Genomic DNA, 12,272 nt, shown 5'->3' on the forward strand with positions numbered 1-12,272 from the left:
CTCCATTTTTGGTGGGATTGCAGACTGGTAAAACCATTCTGGAAATCAGTCTGGAGGTTCCTCAGAAAACTGGACATTGAACTGCCTGAGGATCCAGCTCTACCTCTCTTGGGCATATAACCAAAAGATGCCCCCAACATATAAAAAAGACACGTGCTCCACTATGTTTATAGCAGCCTTATTTATAATAGCCAGAAGCTGGAAAGAACCCAGATGCCCTTCAACAGAGGAATGGATACAGAAGATATGGTACATCTACACAATGGAATATTACTCATCTATCAATAACATTGCCTTTATGAAATTCATAGGCAAATTGATTGAACTGGAAAATATCAAACTGAGTGATGTAATCCAATCACAAAAAAAAAAAAAAACACACATGGTATGCACTCATTAATATGTTGCTATTAGCCTAAATGCTTGAATTACCCAAGAGGCCTAGAACACATGAAATTCAAGACTGATGATCAAAATGTGAATGCTTTACTCATTCTTTAAAATGGGAATAAGCGTACCCTTGGCAGGGAAGAGAGAGGCAACATAAAAACAGAGACAGAAGGAACACCCATTCAGAGCCTGCCCCACATGTGGCCCATACATATACAGCTACCCAATTAGACAAGATGGATGAAGCAAAGAAGTGCAGGTGGACAGGAGGCAGATGTAGATATCTGCTGAGAGACACAGCCAGAATATAGCAAATACAGAGGTGAATGCCAGCAGCAAAGCACTGAACTGAGAACAGGAAACCCGTTGAAGGAATCAGAGAAATAACTGGAAAACTTGCAGGAGCTCAAGACCCCATATGAACAACAATGCCAAGCAACCAGAGCTTCCAGGGACTAACCCACTACCTAAAGACTATGCATGGACTGACCCTGAACTCTGACCTCATAGGTAGCATTGAATATCCTAGTAAGATCACTCGTGGAAAGGGAAGTTAGTCCTTGTTCCTGCTAAGACTGAACCCTAGTGAACGTGATTGTAGGGAGGAGTGTGGCAATGGGGTGAGGATGGGGAGGGGAATACCCATAAAGAAGGGGAGGTGGAGGGGTTGGGGTATGTTGGCTTGGAAACCGGGAAAGGGAATAATACTCAAAATGTAAATAAGAAATACTCAAGTTAATTTAAAAAAAAAGAAATGAAAGGATCCAGTGTTAGAAATATGCACAAAAAATTAAGCGAAAGACTATAAAAATTTGGAAGGGAGATGAGATGCGGGCAGGTCTAGGAGGAGCAGTAGGGATTGTGGGTTCACTTGATCAGAGCACATTGTATTACATGTACGAAATGTTCCACAAATGAAAAGCAAACCTTCCCATCCTTTTGCTATCCTTATGCTGTGTTACAATGCAAGGCTTTCAAGAGGAACACAGATCAGATATCAGCTCCTGCTTCTTCTTTTACGGGTGTCCTTGTGGTGAATAAATTTTACAAGCAGAAAAAAAATAAAGAAGTTCTTTTCTTGTTGAGGATAGTTTTCTCTGTCATGGGGTTTTTGTTTTTTAAATGAGTTTTCAAATTGCTCTTTCTAACTGTATGAAGAAGTGAGTTGGAATTGTGATAGCAATTGCCTTGAATATGTTGATTGCTTTTGGCAAGTTGGCCATTTTTGCAATATTAACTCTACCAATCCATAAGCATGGAAAATCTTTTCATCTGAGATTTTCTTCAATTTTTTTCTTCACAGACTTGAAGTACTTGTCATAAAGATCTTTTACTTGCTTGGTTGAAGTGACACTGAGGTATTTTTTATTATTTGTGACTAATGTGAAAGTTGTCATATCCCTAATTTCTTCTCAACCTGTTTATCCTTGAAGTAGAGAAGGTGTAATGATTTGTTTGCGTTAATTTTATATCCAGGGACTTTACTGAAGGTGTTTTTGGCTGAAAGAGTTCTCTGGTTGAATTTTTGGGGTCACTAAAATATACTATCATATCATATACAAATCATGATATTTTCAATTCTTGAATTCCCTTTGATCTCCTTTGGTTGTCTAATTTCTGTGAATAAGATTTCTAATGCTATATTAAAAAAGTAAGTGGAGATTGGGCAACCGTTTCTATTCCCAGATATTTGTTGAATTGCTTCAAGGTTCTCTCCATTTATGTTGATGTTGGGTACTTTTTTTGTAATATTGTTTTTACTATGTTTATGTATGGACCTTGAATTTATGATATGTACCAAATCTTTTAACATGAAGAGGTATTGATTGTTTTCATTCTTTGTCACCATCTAACAAGATGATCATTTGTTCCCCCACCCTGTGAGTTTGTTTAAATAATTGATTTTTCTACATGCTGACCTCCAGTTGATCCATCACCATTTCTTGAAAATTCTGTCCTTTTTCCATTAAATGGTTTTAGCACATTTTTCAAAGATAAAGTGACCATAGGTTTTTGCATTCATTTCTGGATCTCCAGGCTTGGATATCTGGTAAAACTTTCAATTACCATGGATGGAGAAACCAAGATACTCCATGACAAAGCCAAACTTACAAAACATCTTTGAACAAATCTAACTCTACATAGGAGAGTAGATGGACACTTCCAACACAAGGAAGGAAACTACACCTAGGAAAAATTTGGGAATTAATCTTTCAACAAACCCAAAAGATGATAGCCACACAAACGTAATTCCATTCCTAACAATAAAAATAACAAGAAAGAACAATAAATTTTATTTAATATCTCTTATCATCAATGGACTTAGTTCTCCAATAAGAAAATATAAACTAAGGTATTGGATAAATAAAGTGGACCGAACATTTTGCTGCATACAGGAAACACACCTTACTTATATAGACAGTCACTATCTCAAGGTAAAAGGCTGGAGAGAAATTCCAAGCAAATGGTCCCAAGAAACAAAACAGAAATAGCCTTTCTTACATTGAATAAAATTGACGTTCAACCAAAGATATCAAAAATGATAAGGAAGGACAAAATAATTGTCAAAGAAAAAATAATACTAAGATGAACTATCAATTCTGAACAACTATGTTTCAAATGCTAGGGCACCTAAATTCACCAAAAGAAACATCACTAAGACTCAAAGCATATATTGGCACCAACACAATAATAGTGGGAGACTTCAATACCCAAGTTCATCAATTGACCGTTTGTGGAAAATGAAACTAAATTGATACAGTGAAAATAACAGAAATAATCATCCAAATGGATTTAGCAGATATTTAAAGAACATTTCATCCTAAACTACAGAATATACCTTTTTTTTTTTGCACCTAAAAGTAACTTCTCCAAACTTACTATATACTCTGTCACTAAACAAGTCCCTATAGATACCAGAATACTGAAATAATCCCATGCACCCTATCAGATTATCATGGACTAGTGCTGGTCTTCAATACTTTCTTATTTTTATATTTGTTTTTATTACCAATATTTGCTTAATGTGGTATTGTTGAAACACCAGCTTTCTTGATAGTTTGGCACTATGAAATCTAGGTTGGATTTAGCCTAGTAGTAATCCTTCCATTTTGCCTCTATAGTAGCAAGAGAGAGACCTCCATTCCATTCTTGGGTATATTCTACATTTTGAGTGAACATTTTGGGCACACTGTGCATTTAATGGTTTTCATCTTTTCTTAAATATATATTATTATTATCTCATCTTACAAATTTGTAGTTTGATAATTACATTTTTTTTTTGGTGTTATTATTAGGTTTATTGCTACTGCTCAAAGACATATTCTGAATTCCATTTCAGTTTTTCCTAACGTCATCCCAATGAAAAGGGTTTTTTATGCATTTGTTTGTTTGTTTGTTTTTTTTTTCCTTGAACATTTTTTTTTATATTTTTTTTTTATTAACTTGAGTATTTCTTATATACATTTCGAGTGTTATTCCCTTTCCCGGTTTCCGGGCAAACATCCCCCTCCCCCCTCCCCTTCCTTATGGGTGTTCCCCTCCCAACCCTCCCCCCATTGCCGCCCTCCCCCCATATACTAGTTCACTGTGGGTTCAGTCTTAGCAGGACCCAGGGCTTCCCCTTCCACTGGTGCTCTTACTAGGATATTCATTGCTACCTATGGGGTCAGAGTCCAGGGTCAGTCCATGTATAGTCTTTAGGTAGTGGCTTAGTCCCTGGAAGCTCTGGTTGCTTGGCATTGTTGTACTTTTGGGGTCTCGAGCCCCTTCAAGCTCTTCCAGTTCTTTCTCTGATTCCTTCAATAGGGGACCTATTCTCAGTTCAGTGGTTTGCTGCTGGCATTCGCCTCTATATTTGCTGTATTCTGGCTGTGTCTCTCAGGAGCGATCTACATCCGGCTCCTGTCGGTCTGCACTTCTTTGCTTCATCCATCTTGTCTAATTGGGTGGCTGTATATGTATGGGCCACATGTGGGGCAGGCTCTGAATGGGTGTTCCTTCAGTCTCTGTTTTAATCTTTGCCTCTCCCTTCCCTGCCAAGGGTATTCTTTTTCCCCATTTAAAGAAGGAGTGAAGCATTCACATTTTGATCATCCGTCTTGAGTTTCGTTTGTTCTAGGGATCTAGGGTAATTCAAGCATTTGGGCTAATAGCCACTTATCAATGAGTGCATACCATGTATGTCTTTCTGTGATTGGGTTAGCTCACTCAGGATGATATTTTCCAGTTCCAACCATTTGCCTACGAATTTCATAAACTCGTTGTTTTTGATAGCTGAGTAATATTCCATTGTGTAGATGTACCACATTTTCTGTATCCATTCCTCTGTTGAAGGGCATCTGGGTTCTTTCCAGCTTCTGGCTATTATAAATAAGGCTGCGATGAACATAGTGGAGCACGTGTCTCTTTTATATGTTGAGGCATCTTTTGGGTATATGCCCAAGAGAGGTATAGCTGGATCATCAGGCAGTTCAATGTCCAATTTTCTGAGGAACCTCCAGACTGATTTCCAGAATGGTTTTACCAGTCTGCAATCCCACCAACAATGGAGGAGTGTTCCTCTTTCTCCACATCCTCGCCAGCATCTGCTGTCACCTGAGTTTTTGATCTTAGCCAATCGCACTGGTGTGAGGTGAAATCTCAGGGTTGTTTTGATTTGCATTTCCCTTATGACTAAAGATGTTGAACATTTCTTTAGGTGTTTCTCAGCCATTCGGCATTCCTCAGCTGTGAATTCTTTGTTTAGCTCTGAACCCCATTTTTTAATAGGGTTATTTGTTTCCCTGCGGTCTAACTTCTTGAGTTCTTTGTATATTTTGGAAATAAGGCCTCTATCTGTTGTAGGATTGGTAAAGATCTTTTCCCAATCTGTTGGTTGCCGTTTTGTCCTAACCACAGTGTCCTTTGCCTTACAGAAGCTTTGCAGTTTTATGAGATCCCATTTGTCGATTCTTGATCTTAGAGCATAAGCCATTGGTGTTTTGTTCAGGAAATTTTTTCCAGTGCCCATGTGTTCCAGATGCTTCCCTAGTTTTTCTTCTATTAGTTTGAGTGTGTCTGGTTTGATGTGGAGGTCCTTGATCCACTTGGACTTAAGCTTTGTACAGGGTGATAAGGATGGATCGATCTGCATTCTTCTACATGTTGCCCTCCAGTTGAACCAGCACCATTTGCTGAAAATACTATCTTTTTTCCATTGGATGGTTTTGGCTCCTTTGTCAAAAATCAAGTGACCATAGGTGTGTGGGTTCATTTCTGGGTCTTCAATTCTATTCCATTGGTCTATCTGTCTGTCTCTGTACCAATACCATGCAGTTTTTATCACTATTGCTCTGTAATACTGCTTGAGTTCAGGGATAGTGATTCCCCCTGAAGTCCTTTTATTGTTGAGGATAGCTTTAGCTATCCTGGGTTTTTTGTTATTCCAGATGAATTTGCAAATTGTTCTGTCTAACTCTATGAAGAATTGGATTGGTATTTTGATGGGGATTGCATTGAATCTGTAGATTGCTTTTGGTAAAATGGCCATTTTTACCATATTAATCCTGCCAATCCATGAGCATGGGAGATCTTTCCATCTTCTGAGGTCTTCTTCAATTTCTTTCCTCAGTGTCTTGAAGTTCTCATTGTACAGATCTTTTACTTGCTTGGTTAAAGTCACACCCAGGTACTTTATATTATTTGGGTCTATTATGAAGGGTGTCATTTCCCTAATTTCTTTCTCGGCTTGTTTCTCTTTTGTATAGAGGAAGGCAACTGATTTATTTGAGTTAATTTTATACCCAGCCACTTTGCTGAAGTTGTTTATCAGCTTTAGTAGTTCTCAGGTGGAACTTTTGGGATCACTTAAATATACTATCATGTCATCTGCAAATAGTGATATTTTGACCTCTTCTTTTCCGATCTGTATCCCTTTGATCTCCTTTTGTTGTCTGATTGCTCTGGCTAGAACTTCAAGAACTATATTGAATAAGTAGGGAGAGAGTGGGCAGCCTTGTCTAGTCCCTGATTTTAGTGGGATTGCTTCAAGTTTCTCTCCATTTAGTTTAATGTTAGCAACTGGTTTGCTGTATATGGCTTTTACTATGTTTAGGTATGGGCCTTGAATTCCTATTCTTTCCAGGACTTTTATCATGAAGGGGTGTTGAATTTTGTCAAATGCTTTCTCAGCATCTAATGAAATGATCATGTGGTTCAGTTCTTTCAGTTTGTTTATATGATGGATCACGTTGATGGTTTTCCGTATATTAAACCATCCCTGCATGCCTGGGATGAAGCCTACTTGATCATGGTGGATGATTGTTTTGATGTGCTCTTGAATTCGGTTTGCCAGAATTTTATTGAGTATTTTTGCGTCGATATTCATAAGGGAAATTGGTCTGAAGTTCTCTTTCTTTGTTGTGTCTTTGTGTGGTTTAGGTATAAGAGTAATTGTGGCTTCGTAGAAGGAATTCGGTAGGGCTCCATCTGTTTCAATTTTGTGGAATAGTTTGGATAATATTGGTATGAGGTCTTCTATGAAGGTTTGATAGAATTCTGCACTAAACCCATCTGGACCTGGGCTCTTTTTGGTTGGGAGACCTTTAATGACTGCTTCTATTTCCTTTGGAGTTATGGGGTTGTTTAACTGGTTTATCTGTTCCTGATTTAACTTCGATACCTGGTATCTGTCTAGGAAATTGTCCATTTCCTGAAGATTTTCAAATTTTGTTGAATATAGGTTTTTATAGTAAGATCTGATGATTTTTTGAATTTCCTCCGAATCTGTAGTTATGTCTCCCTTTTCATTTCTGATTTTGTTAATTTGGACACACTCTCTGTGTCCTCTCGTTAGTCTGGCTAAGGGTTTATCTATCTTGTTGATTTTCTCAAAGAACCAACTTTTGGTTCTGTTGATTCTTTCTATGGTCCTTTTTGTTTCTACTTGGTTGATTTCAGCTCTGAGTTTGATTATTTCCTGCCTTCTACTCCTCCTGGGTGTATTTGCTTCTTTTTGTTCTAGAGCTTTTAGGTGTGCTGTCAAGCTGCTGACATATGCTCTTTCCTGTTTCTTTCTGCAGGCACTCAGCGCTATGAGTTTTCCTCTTAGCACAGCTTTCATTGTGTCCCATAAGTTTGAGTATGTTGTATCTTCATTTTCATTAAATTCTAAAAAGTTTTTAATTTCTTTCTTTATTTCTTCCTTGACCAGGTTATCATTGAGTAGAGCATTGTTCAATTTCCACGTATATGTGGGCATTCTTCCCTTATTGTTATTGAAGACCAGTTTTAGGCCGTGGTGGTCCGATAGCACGCATGGGATTATTTCTATCTTTCTGTACCTGTTGAGGCCCGTTTTTTGACCAATTATATGGTCAATTTTGGAGAAAGTACCATGAGGAGCTGAGAAGAAGGTATATCCTTTTGCTTTAGGATAGAATGTTCTATAAATATCCGTTAAGTCCATTTGGCTCATGACTTCTCTTAGTCTGTCTACATCACTGTTTAATTTCTGTTTCCATGATCTGTCCATTGATGAGAGTGGGGTGTTGAAATCTCCCACTATTATTGTGTGAGGTGCAATGTGTGTTTTGAGCTTTAGTAAGGTTTCTTTTACATATGTAGGTGCCCTTGTATTTGGGGCATAGATATTTAGGATTGAGAGTTCATCTTGGTTGATTTTTCCTTTGATGAATATGAAGTGTCCTTCCTTATCTTTTTTGATGACTTTTAGTTGGAAATTGATTTTATTTGATATTAGAATGGCTACTCCAGCTTGCTTCTTCTGACCATTTGCTTGGAAAGTTGTTTTCCAGCCTTTCACTCTGAGGTAGTGTCTGTCTTTGTCTCTGAGGTGTGTTTCCTGTAGGCAGCAGAATGCAGGGTCCTCGTTGCGTATCCAGTTTGTTAATCTATGTCTTTTTATTGGGGAGTTGAGGCCATTGATATTGAGAGATATTAAGGAATAGTGATTATTGCTTCCCGTTATATTCATATTTGATGTGAGGTTATGTTTGTGTGCTTTCATTCTCTTTGTTTTGTTGCCAAGACGATTAGTTTCTTGCTTCTTCTAGGGTATAGCTTGCCTCCTTATGTTGGGCTTTACCATTTATTATCCTTTGTAGTGCTGGATTTGTAGAAAGATATTGTGTAAATTTGGTTTTGTCATGGAATATCTTGGTTTCTCCATCAATGTTAATTGAGAGTTTTGCTGGATACAGTAATCTGGGCTGGCATTTGTGTTCTCTTAGGGTCTGTATAACATCAGTCCAGGATCTTCTGGCCTTCATAGTTTCTGGCGAGAAGTCTGGTGTGATTCTGATAGGTCTCCCTTTATATGTTACTTGACCTTTTTCCCTTACTGCTTTTAATATTCTTTCTTTATTTTGTGCGTTTGGTGTTTTGACAATTATGTGACGGGAGGTGTTTCTTTTCTGGTCCAATCTATTTGGAGTTCTGTAGGCTTCCTGTATGTCTATGGGTATCTCTTTTTTTAGGTTAGGGAAGTTTTCTTCTATGATTTTGTTGAAGACATTTACTGGTCCTTTGAGCTGGGAGTCTTCACTCTCTTCTATACCTATTATCCTTAGGTTTGATCTTCTCATTGAGTCCTGGATTTCCTGTATGTTTTGGACCAGTAGCTTTTTCCGCTTTACATTATCTTTGACAGTTGAGTCAATGATTTCTATGGAATCTTCTGCTCCTGAGATTCTCTCTTCCATCTCTTGTATTCTGTTGGTGAAGCTTGTATCTACAGCTCCTTGTCTCTTCTTTTGGTTTTCTATATCCAGGGTTGTTTCCATGTGTTCTTTCTTGATTGCTTCTATTTCCATTTTTAATTCCTTCAACTGTTTGATTGTGTTTTCCTGGAATTCTTTCAGGGATTTTTGCGATTCCTCTCTGTAGGCTTTTACTTGTTTATTAATGTTTTCCTGTGCTTCCCTAAGTGTGTTCAGGTCTTTCCTGAAGTCCTCCAGCATCATGATCAAATATGATTTTGAAACTAGATCTTGCTTTTCTGGTGTGTTTGGATATTCCATGTTTGTTTTGGTGGGAGAATTGGGCTCCGATGATGGCATGTAGTCTTGGTTTCTGTTGCTTGGGTTCCTGCGCTTGCCTCTCGCCATCAGATTATCTCTAGTGTTACTTTGTTCTGCTATTTCTGACAGTGGCTAGACTGTCCTATAAGCCTGTGTGTCAGGAGTGCTGTAGACCTGTTTTCCTCTCTTTCAGTCAGTTATGGGGACAGAGTGTTCTGCTTTCGGGCGTGTAGTTTTTCCTCTCTACAGGTCTTCAGCTGTTCCTGTGGGCCTGTGTCTTGAGTTCACCAGGCAGCTTTCTTGCAGCAGAAAATTTGGTCTTACCTGTGGTCCCGAGGCTCAGGTTTGCTCGTGGGGTGCTGTCCAGGGGCTCTCTGCAGCGGCAGCAACCAGGAAGACATGTGCCGCCCCTTCCGGGAGCTTCAGTGCACCAGGGTTCCAGATGGTCTTTGGCTTTTTCCTCTGGCGTCCGAGATGTGTGTGCAGGGAGCAGTCTCTTCTGGTTTCCCAGGCCTGTCTGCCTCTCTGAAGGTTTAGCTCTCCCTCCCACGGGATTTGGGTGCAGAGAACTGTTTATCCGGTCTGTTTCCTTCAGGGTCCGGCGGTGTCTCAGGCAGGGGTCCTGCCGCTCCTGGGCCCTCCCCCACGGGAGCCCAGAGGCCTTATACAGTTTCCTCTTGGGCCAGGGATGTGGGCAGGGGTGAGCAGTGTTGGTGGTCTCTTCCGCTCTGCAGCCTCAGGAGTGCCCACCTGACCAGGCGGTTGGGTCTCTCTCTCACCGGGTCTGGGAGCAGAGAGCTGCTGTGGGCCGGGATCCGCGGGTGTGGGACTTCCGGTAAACACAGAACGTGCCCGGTTCTAGAGAAATTCTGCTTTCGTGTGTCCCAAGCTCACCAGGCAGCTTTCTTGCAGCAGAAAATTTGGTCTTACCTGTGGTCCCGAGGCTCAAGTTCGCTCGTGGGGTGCTGCCCAGGGGCTCTCTGCAGCGGCAGCAACCAGTGATAATTACATTTTAATATCATGGTTCCTGAATGGATCTTTTGATCTCATTTTGTTTATATTTTATCTCCATTTTAAATGGATTTTCCTTTGTGAATATTTTCTGTCTTTAAGTATGTTTTTGTCTTTATGTGATTTTATTATTGTTTATCAATGAAAAAATGCAATTTATTTACACCAGCAGCCTTACAGGAAGGGGAACACAAGAGTTAGTTAGATATTTGTATAGTATGGGTTACTTATTAAAAAATAAAAATCTCTGAAACAAAGGACAGTGATGAATTTCACACTATCCTCCCCCAATGTTCCCGCATACAATAATTCCCAGTAATGGCCTGAGGTCATGTGCTGTTGGGAATAGTTGATGGAAGAATAAACCCACAAACCACAGAATATTTAAAGAAAAACTTTCTTCCATACACACAGATACATAATAGGATTACAGGGAGGTCAATACAATTAATTGAAGAAGATGTAAAGAGGTATGTTGTGAGGACAAGGAAAGAATTTCAAACCACTGTCAACTATACAATGGTGAACATTTGTTCCCAAAAAGTGGTTTGTGTGCCAGAACAATAACAGCTGGACTGGACCCACCTTTCATCTACACAGAGTGTGGAGCTATGGTCCTATTGGAAACAATGAAGACAGAACCCAAAACAATAGCAAAAGGAGGAATTAATATAAGCAATCCGGTGATGCAAACTACCAAAGACATCTTTATGTTCCAACCAGAAATCGCAGGAAAACTAAAGTCATATTTGAGCGCCCTATCTAAAGACAAGATTGAGCGAGCCATGGCCTTTCTCCCTTTCATATTTTTCAAGTACTTTACAGAAACAAGAATCTCAGACTGCTTTGTCCATGATTTATGAAAGGGTTTTCTAGGCGTCATGTATTAAGAAATCATTTAAAAGTATTTTTAGCTCCTGACACGGTTTTATTAAAGTTCTCATACTACTTCGACTAAGATTCCAAACTGTAACTAGGCCAACCCTGAGCTGTAAAACTATGACAAGGCAACAATAACAGATATTTTCATGGCCCAAGCACTATAGCACTGTACTATTGAGTAGAGTGATCCAAATTAATTCAAACAGCTCAAGAGAGAAGCAGAAAAAGGTTAGAAAAGTGATGAAGAATCAACACCTTCCTTGTGTATGCCAGCAATTATGGTTCTGCAGTAAGTCCTAAGAGGCAGTATCCAAGTAGCAAGGGGAGGAAAGGACTAAGGACAAGACAGGGAGAAAAACTAGCATGGCACATGTATGGAAGAGAAAAACTGAAAATGTCCTGTAATTTAAAAAAAAAAGATTTTTTCATTATTTTCTCATTCCAATCAAAAGACACATCCATGAATGATTCTCCTCTAAGGCTTCCATAAAAGAGGTAAAACGAAAACGAACATAAACATTGAAAGTTTGAAAATAAAACAAAGGAAAAAGAACTTGTGTACGTTTCAGAGCAGGAACACTGAAAAATGCACTACATCTGGTCAAGATGAAACCTAGATTGGGAAGCTGGAATTAGAATTAAGAGCTGCAAGAGATAGGCAGGTGAGCAGTGACAGGAACATGGCGAGGCCTGAGAGATAAGGCTGGATCTTTACAGGGACACAGAATGAGGTAAGAAAACATTTCAAATAAAGCAGCACCTTTCCTTTCTGCTCACCTCAGTAATCCCATCCTCTAATATCCCCCATTGAAGGACTAAAATAGAAGAGTTGTGGTATGTATGTCACTCACTTCCCATTTACTTTTAACCCTGCCTCCAAAGTCAGGAAATCCAAACTTTCTAACTTCCAGGAACAAAAATACAGCCCCAGGTATAAGGAGGTCCTGAGGGCCAAATGACAAACTGCAA

The sequence above is a fragment of the Rattus norvegicus genome, assembly GCF_036323735.1.
Source record: "Rattus norvegicus strain BN/NHsdMcwi chromosome Y unlocalized genomic scaffold, GRCr8 chrY_unlocalized_2, whole genome shotgun sequence".
In the NCBI taxonomy this organism is placed as follows: domain Eukaryota; kingdom Metazoa; phylum Chordata; class Mammalia; order Rodentia; family Muridae; genus Rattus; species Rattus norvegicus.